General features: G+C 48.5%; 1 long non-coding RNA gene across 1 annotated transcript; it reads left to right on the top strand.

Annotated features, from left to right (window-relative positions):
- The first annotated feature begins 906 nt into the window (after nucleotides 1–906).
- Nucleotides 907–8,252, top strand: LOC113919184. Its single transcript, XR_003518879.1, has 3 exons — nucleotides 907–938; nucleotides 1,039–1,109; nucleotides 8,070–8,252. It is a non-coding gene; the product is annotated as an uncharacterized LOC113919184 (long non-coding RNA).
- The last annotated feature ends 685 nt before the right edge of the window (nucleotides 8,253–8,937 follow it).

Here is an 8,937-nt window from a genome sequence, read left to right as displayed (position 1 = left end):
GAGTGCAAACTATTGAGAGAAAGAGAGGCAGAGACAGAGAGAGACAGAGAGAGAAGAAGAAAATGAAGAAGAAGAAGAAGACAATGAAGATGACGTCGGAGAGGGAGAGAAGGAAGGAAAGGAGAGGAAGCAAGAAATTATGGGTTAGTCACCTAGTTTCTGCTATTTCCAACTAGTCTAATAAGTAATTGTCAACATAGGTCTAAAAGAAAGCTCGTGGTGTATGCATCCCTACAGATTTGAGTTTCCATCCAGAGGGCTGGTGGGTACTGGAATCTCTGGAGGAGAACAGGGGCACTTGTCTTATGACCGTGACGGCCCCATCTAATAGATAATTAAACCCAAGGTTTTTCTTTCCATCTCCTTGATCCCTTATTTTTAGTAACTACTCCAATCCTAAGCCCTCTTTTGAAGTTGGATACTGTTGGTCTTTTATATCTAGCCTTTAACAGCAACCAGTTGGTGTCTGGTAATTGCAAATTACTTGAACGAGAGGCAAATTGTATAGCAAGAATCTAAAAAGGTCAGGGAGTTGTGTCTAAAAAATGCAGCTACAAGATTGAAGAACCTTCACTGGAAGTATTAATTTAAGAAAACTGCTAGGCCCTACATTAATGAGGCTGGAGATGCATCTGGTTTTCAGTCCCAGGTCCCTCTGCAAAAAGCAGGGAGGAGCAGAGCTTCCAGGTACGAGTGATGGGTGTGTGTGTGTGTGTGTGTGTGTGTGTGTGTGTGTGTGTGTGTGTGTGAATATTAGCCAGGGCTAATATTCAGCTGGACCATTGTTAGGTCCAGCTTTGATTCAGAGGGGTCATTACTCAGGCTGCACTAATTATTACACATAATGCCCTTCTCCAAAGCAGGGAGGCTTCAATGTGTGCATTTGCTGGTAGTGGCAAAGGGAGAAGCACCAGGCCCCAAGCTCCTGAAGCAAGAAGGTGCCTCTCCTCTCTTTTTTCATTTTGGCCACACAGTGTATAATTAAAGTGTAGGCAAGTTTCCAACAAAAGAATGATATTTTTCTATCTTGCTCTTTAGGTGAATCTGGAGGTTTCATCTAGACCTAATTCATACAGGAATAATGCTGATGAAGTTTTGCATCCTGTAGGGTAAGTGAAGCTGTCTACCCTTACTCTCCATTCATGTCCCAGGGAATTATTTCCTCTGGAGTCCCTGGAAGGGGAAATTCCTGATGGAGGAGATATCTTTTTGTGGTCAGGAGTTTCCCCAGAAGAGAAGGAGGCCAGCAACCATGAGCACTTTGGGGTATGGTTGTCTTCAAGCATCTTAATCTCATTGAAATGCTCAAGAGATGAGATGCAGAGAAGATGCCAAACCCAAGACAGCATGTGGAGGCTGTCCCCCACCCCCTCGTCTGGAGACCCCCTCCTGCCCCTGTGATTCTCTAGGGAGGACAGGAGAGATTTCCAGAATCCCCTGCTTAGGTTCACTGCCAGGAGACATGAAGGGAAGAGTGGGGTTCAGCACTTAGTCGAAGCCCTCTGCTCTCCAGGCCAGCTAAGGGGTATTCCATAATTTGGGTCCCTTCAGGCTTTTCTGGGAGTCCTCTTAGCTCCTTGGAACAACCCTTGCCCAGCAGGGGCCAGGCCGACAGAACCCCCATTCACTCCACCGCCCAGCCCAAAAGGTGCCTGCACCCCCTAGAACCTGGTTGCTGAGAAGTCCACCACCCAGGGCCTCGCTCATCTCTGCCACCTCTTGTCGCAGATGTCCCCCCCCCCCGCTGTGACACCTGCTTGCCCCAAGCTCAGAGCAGAGAGGACAGCATGCCCAGAGACGAGGGAGAGGCTCTTATGGCCACTCGCTTATTGCTACCAGAGGGCCCAGTGCACAAACTCAGCAACAGGTGTTGCCCCAGTGCCACCGGGCCTCTTCCAGGGCGGCCTTTCCTCTCCCCCTCCTCCCCTTTCCTCTCCCCCTCCTCCCCTTTCCTCTCTTTCCTTTCCTGCCATTATTTGCCCTTACCTTCACCTTCCTCTTTTATTTTTACGGTCCTCACCATTGTCCCCTGCTGTCCCCTGAACCCTCTTCCTTCCCTGTGGAGTCAGCTCTATCTTTGGGTCATGCTGTCCCCAAGAAGGAAGGGCACCCCCTGCCCCCCAACCTGTGCACACAGAGCTGAAGGCCTGACTCCCACTGTCCTCCACCCTGCCTCCAACTCCCTCCTCCAGCCTGGCTGTGCTTTCTTCTCTCTCCTGTGCACCAGCTCAACCCCCCATCCTCCTTGTAAGCTCCTTAGAGGCAAGCAATACACCCTCATTTCTTTCTTCCTTTCTTTTTTTCTATTAAGATTTTATTTATTTATTTGGGGGGGAAGGGCAGAGGCAGAGAAAGAATCTAAGCAGATTCCCTGCTGAGTACGGAGGAACCGAGGTGGGGCTTCATTCCGACCCTGAGATCACGACCTGAGCGGAAACCAAGAGTCAGATGCTCAACTGAATGAGCCACCCAGGCGCCCCTATGCCCTCATTTCTTTATGGTTCCCCTCACAGCCTGGAAGGTGCTTTGAAAAGAACACTGGTTGATGCAGATATTGAATTAGCTAATGTCAGGCTGGTCTGCTTCCTACAGGACTGAGATCAGGGCTGGGGTGAACACAGCCTCTGAGGGGAGCTGTCTTTCTGGCAGGTCCATGGGGAGAATTAGAAGGGGAGGGGGCCTGGGAGCTAGGCTTTAGAGCCAGAGAATTGAGGAATCATGTCCTAGCTTTCTCGCTGACCAGCTGGGGGACCCTGGGAAGTGATCTTACCTCTCTGAGTCTCATTTTTCTCATCATTACAATGGGGATAATAGCCCCTCAGTTACTGCGAAGATTAGATGCAATGCTGTTTTTAAATTTTTAAAAAAGATTTCATTTATTTATTTGACAGAGAGAGACACAGCGAGACAGGGAACACGAGCAGGGGGAGTGGGAGAGGGAGAAGCAGGCTTCCCGCAGAGCAGGGAGCCCGATGCGGGGCTCGATCCCAGGACCCCGGGATCATGACCTGAGCCTCCCAGGCGCCCCTGATGATGTGATGCTTTTGAAAGGGTCACTGCGTGCTGTTTTCTTCTCTGTCCTCCAGCCCCTGTTTGCAGAAGACAGGGGACGTAGGTGCCGAGCCCCGGGGCCACATCCCCAGAGCGCGGTCAGGACAAACTGAGAGGGACCCCCGGGGCCGGGGAAATGGGATAGCAAGCCCGGGTCCGGCTGGCTGGGGCTGCTGACAGCAGCACTAGAACTTTGGGAAAGCTACTGACACCTCAGGGCCCGTTGAGCCACCTGCTATTGCTCAGACTGCAAGTCTGCTTTACCTTATCAGCTCCCTGGGGCTGATGCTGATGACCCTGGGGGCCGGGCCAGCGCACACAGCTCTGGTGAGACTGACAGGCCGGCTGATGGGCGTGCCACCAGGACGGCTCTCCCCAGCCTGCTAGAATACAAGGCACTACACAGGACCTTCCCTTACCACCCATCATCCCTCACCAGGAGGAGGCCGCAGAGCTTCTGTAGTGGGGCAGCGCAGGCCTTGCACACAACTGACTGGTGGGTAGTGGCGTGGTCCTCCCTCCACCACGCCTTGGTGATTTTAGAGTGTACTGGTCAAGAGCAGGCACTTCGGAGCCACAGGGACGTGGGTTCAACTCTTCACCCGCGGGCTGCCTCCTTGAGCTCCCGTGGGCCCATCTGTAAAGATGGGAATGATAACACCTACCTGGTGAAAGGCCCTGAAGACAACGGGAGATTATGTATGCCAAGCTTCTAGTCGGGGCCACCAAGAAGGCCCGCAGTCAAAGGTATCAGGCGCCGAGGTGCGTATTCCACAGCCGATGGTCTGGAAGGAACAAGGCGGAAATGGAAGAGCTCCACAGGTACACAAATGCTGGTATTTGGAGCCAAAGCGGAGAACACTCCCCTCAGGGCCGGCTGACTCACGGAGCTCAGGATTGATGGTCTTCCATCTGAAGTTGCGGAAGAGGTGGGAGGGGGACACCCTAGGTCAAATGCACACCAGGTCCAGGGATCACGGTCATTTGTTGGAGTGACTGAGTTCTCCCGCTGTGGGGTTTTCATGTGCGCGAGACGTGAAACGTAGCATGCACTGACATCATTTTAATCAGGCTCAGGCACTTCTGCGAGATACTCTAGAGTCTTCCACTGAAATCGTTTTGCTGTCAAAAGCTGACATTATAACCACATTGCAAGAGAGACTCCCTGGGAAATCACTGCTCATTTCCTTTCAGGCAGTTCGTTTACCTGCAGAAGCTGGACTCTCCTGCTCTGCTCTGCAGCATCTGGCGATTGACATGATCCTGTAAGTCAATTTTGCAGCTGAGTGGACTGAGGTCCCAGAAAGCCAAAGGCCTGAAGTGGAAAATATCGAGCAGGTGACTTATTACGGCTTGAGTCTAGGACTTGAGCCCCGAGGAGCAGCCTGCGCATTGCTGATCTTATTGGACATTAGGAGGCCTGATTAGACTGTGGCCTCATTTTAGGCCAGTGTGAGAAGGAGAGGGGGCGCCTGGGAATATTTTCCACTGCTGCATTTCTAGGTTTTTAAATGCATTTATTCTCCCACCCACCTCACTTCGATTCTTTATCCAATTCTCAATCATCTGCCTCTGATGCTAGAACTTTCCTCTAGCACCTTTCATTCTGTTCCATCCAAGCATGAAGGCGTGCAAAGGCACACTCCCTTCTCTTTAGGTCCTCCCCATCCCATCCTCACTGTCCTAATTGGGCAGATGGCCATGCCTTCGGTTTCCAGAAAAGAGGGCAACTTGCTGCAGTGAGTCACCACTGGTCATCTGGTTCATCTCCCCTCCACTTTCCAGCCTCAGAAAATGAGGAGAGCACTCTGCCCAGAAGAGCTAGCCTCTGGGCCATGCTTTGAGCCAGGACCCTGAATTTTCTTCTATAGGCTGAATTCTCCTCTAGGCAAAAATCGGCTCTTTGCCCTGGTCCCTTCTAGACTTTTAGCCATGTACTAGACTCACCTTCTCCCTCTTTCCACTGGTGAGCTTCTTAACCAGTCATCCACATCTACCACCACCACTTCCTCCCTCCTGGGGCCCCTCAGACCCTCAATGACTACCACCCCTGGTTGCTACTCGGACGGTGCCCCTGAAGGTCAGAGGCGCACCCCACCCCCCCATCGTGGTCCAGCTGCCCTGTCTGTGCTCATCACTCTTGGTCCCATAACCCTGGGCACTCTTAGCCACCATCTTCTTTCAAACTCTTTCCCCCCGCGGGCTCCCATGACACTCCACTCTGAGCTCTTTTCACCGCTTTTGACCTGTGATGTCTCATGTTCCCTTGATGTCTCTTTCACCTTTCCCCCCAGAGCTGCACAATCTTCAGGGCTCAATATAGTATGCTCCTGTTTCCTAGTCTTCCTTTGAAAACTCCCTCACTCTTCTGCTCCTATGAAAACTCATGGCTCCAAGCCCTATGGGAGGGTGGTCCTCAGAGCCACGTCTCTAGTTTCTACTTAACTTCCAAGGTCTCTACTTGTATCTCAAACAACTCTCAGAATCTTTCCCCCTGGGTAGGCTTCCAACACCTCACAAGGAGGGTGGGCAAAGGCGATCAGGCTTCTGCATCTTGCTCCAAAACATAGTTATTGTGTTGAGGCTGTTTGGCGGGGTGTTTGTGTGTGCAAGTGCCGAAACCAGGCTGTGCTCAGAGCCTCCCCTGGCCTCCTCTTGCCCTTACTGGGTGACAGAGGGCAAATTACTGAACCTCTCTCTGTCTCAATTTTCCCATCTGTGAAATGGGGATAATAATCAAACTGACCTTACAATGGTTGTTGTGAGGATTCATTGAAAAAATACACATAATTTCTCACATCAGTGCCTGACAAATGTTACCAAACATATTCTCAGATCTTCTGCGTTCTCCTGGACATATTCCTCTTTCCTCCAACCCCCTGCCCCATTTTGTGTCTCATCCCACATGTACTTTGTGGAGTCCTTCACTTTCCTCTAGGTCCTTGGTGCTCCAGGCTAGGATAGTGCATTTGGCTTTGAACTCAGCTCCTTATTTCCAGGTTCTTCTGCTCAATCCAGCCTACACATCACATCTTTAAGCCTCACTTTGACATGCCCTTCATATTCTTACCATTTCTTATAGGTGAAAGTTCTCCAGCATCTCAATCTGACCTGTTTCTCCATCTCATCTCCATTTCTCACCCACTCAAACACTCTGCTCCAGGCAGGGTAAATGTTCTACAGACATCCTGCTCATTTCCCCCTTCACCCTTCAGACCCTCCTTTAAATCCTTAGGAACTCACTAACATTCAAATGCCTACAGCATTCATACTCCACAGTCTTTCGTTAATGGACTTAATTGTATACAACTGTCTGGCCTGCGGAAGCCATACTTCCCGACAAGACTGGGAGCTCCTCGGGGGTAATGACTGTGTTGCGCATGCCTGCCTTTGTGTCCCCTTGAGCACCTAGCACAATGTCTTGCTCCCAGTATGACATCAATAAAGATTTGTTGGCCATTTGGCCAAATAATTAGAACATCAAAATCACCGTTCACTGTGAATAGATATAAAGAGGTGAGGGAAATCTGTGGACTTCGCCCAAGATTTGATCTTTGCTTTCTACATCCAGTATAGGCATGGAAGTGTGTGTGGGAGGGGGTTGGACTGGGACGATGAGTGGGTTTAAGAAGAATGAGTTGGTCTGAAACAAATAATACATTATATGTTAAAAAAAAAGAAGATAGCAGGAAGGGGAAAATGAAGGGGGGGAATCGGAGCAGGAGACGAACCATGAGAGACGATGGACTCAGAAACAAACTGAGGGTTCTGGAGGGGAGGCGGGGGATGGGTTAGCCAGGTGATGGGTATTAAGGAGGGCACGTTCCGCGTGGAGCACTGGGTGTTACGCACAAACAATGAATCATGGAACACTACATCAAACACTAATGATGTAATGTATGGTGATTGACATAACATAATAAAAAAAAGAAGAATGAGTTGGTCAAGGGAAACTGAGATGTTGATAATATGGGAAGAGCTGGTTATTTTTGGGTTTCGGAGCATCTTAAAGGCTTGCTCCAGTGTTTCCCATAATTATTCATCCCCTGGCTTCCTGTTTCTTTCCTTGCATTATGCAAATATTGGCTGAAAGTTCCATTTTGTTGGATTCTGGAACCCTAGTCTTAAGCTGTGATGTTTACCGGTTGACTTAATGATGAATGACAGATCGAAAACCTTTCTTGTCTGGTTTGTGAAACTGCTTGTCTGTGCCACAGCCATTCTGACTAGCTGTGATGTCAGACCGACCTCTGAATGGACTGGTGGGGGGCTACACAGCCCCCTGTCTGGGCAGTGAGGTGCAGAGCCAGCCTTATTCAGGACGGGTGAAATAGCTTCTGTTTGTCAGACATGTTCCTGCTTTCAGAAACAGAGAGGCATCTGGGATAGGAGAATGTCAGCTATCCCGTCTTCACTACGCTCTTTACTTTTCAAAAGAGCAACACTTGAACAGCATCCAAACTAAGCATTCCTAAGACTTGTCCTCAAGCCCAAAACTTCCTTTCCCAGTGGAAATCAACCTCATTTTAAATCAGTCTTTGTGTCTGCATTTGGCTTTTAAGATTTTTGTGAACTTAATCAACATTACTGACAAACTGGGAGATGCCCAAATCTCAACAGAAATCAATCAAGTGCTATAATTTTGGAGGAAGGAAAAAAAGTTGCTTTGTTTTCTGACTTATACCAAAAACAACGGCTCCAATCTGTCATTATGACTGAGAATGTGTCACAACAATCTGTTTTTATTCTTTAGGAAAGAAGAACAACATCTTGCTCTCCTCCAGCTATATCTAATTTGGAAAATTTGCAAGCTGACGTGCAACTTGATTAAAATGACCTGGAGCCACCAATTCTTTTAAAATGCAACTCAGTGCTCACAACCCCAGACCTTAGTCCAGTTATCTCCTTCACAGCTTGCTTTTTGGAGGGAGCTAAGAGGATGCAAGGTGGGGTGGGGAAGGGCTTCATGTTATAATCCACATAGAGATTTTAAATGATTTTGTATTTTCCCTTTCCAGCTCTACTGTCACCATGGATTTCCTTCATCACCTAGTGAAGGGGAACAATCGTGGGACATCTCTGAGAGACTAGTGTGGATTTCATAGTCCTTGGCACAGAGCAGGCACATGATCCAAATGAAACATCCATGTTGGAGTTGGAGACTACTTTGGCAGTGTGGTTTCACTCCCATTCCACACTTTTAAAAAATACATACAGATCTGTCTTAGCTTGAGTTGGCTTACTAGGTCTTTGTCAAATCCTGGCTCCACTGAGAGTAATGATATTTCCTTCTAGGGAAACTAATGGGTAAAACAAACAATAACTATTTGGCCCATTCTGGGACTAGGAATCACAGGATTTCACAGAAGGGAAACTGAGGTAGTGTTCAGGAGTCAGAGTGTGGGATTGCTTTATAAATACACTCTTATGAATATCTCATTTTTCTTGATGGCATCTAAAAGTGTGTGTTATTGGCCCATCAGTGAGGAAGGTTGTTGATGCAGGAGGTGTTAATGTGGGGCTGGCATGGGTGCCCACAGCTGTATTGTTCACTAAGACAATGTATAATTATTAGGAGACAATATATAATTATATGTTGAATTGTGTGCGCAAACTCTAAGTGTTGGCCTTCTGTCTTAGAGAGAGGAGAGCTAATACTGGTTGAGACCATGTAAATGCACACACTCATTTGTCAGGGAATGTACAATAATGAGAATCATTTCTGAATCCCGTTGCCTTGGCAACCTATTCTAAAATGATGTAGATAAAGAGCTAGCAACACTTATCAATGAAGCCAGCGTGTCTTGGGGAGGAAAGCTGCCAAAAATAAGGCATCAAGCATCAGACCAAACTGATTCTTAGGGGGATGGTCCTCTTCAAAACTGG

Source organism: Zalophus californianus, chromosome 3, assembly GCF_009762305.2.
Source record: "Zalophus californianus isolate mZalCal1 chromosome 3, mZalCal1.pri.v2, whole genome shotgun sequence".
NCBI lineage: Eukaryota > Metazoa > Chordata > Mammalia > Carnivora > Otariidae > Zalophus > Zalophus californianus.
The sequence above is the reverse complement of the archived record's forward strand: the minus strand, read 5'-3'. Positions and strand labels throughout refer to the sequence as shown.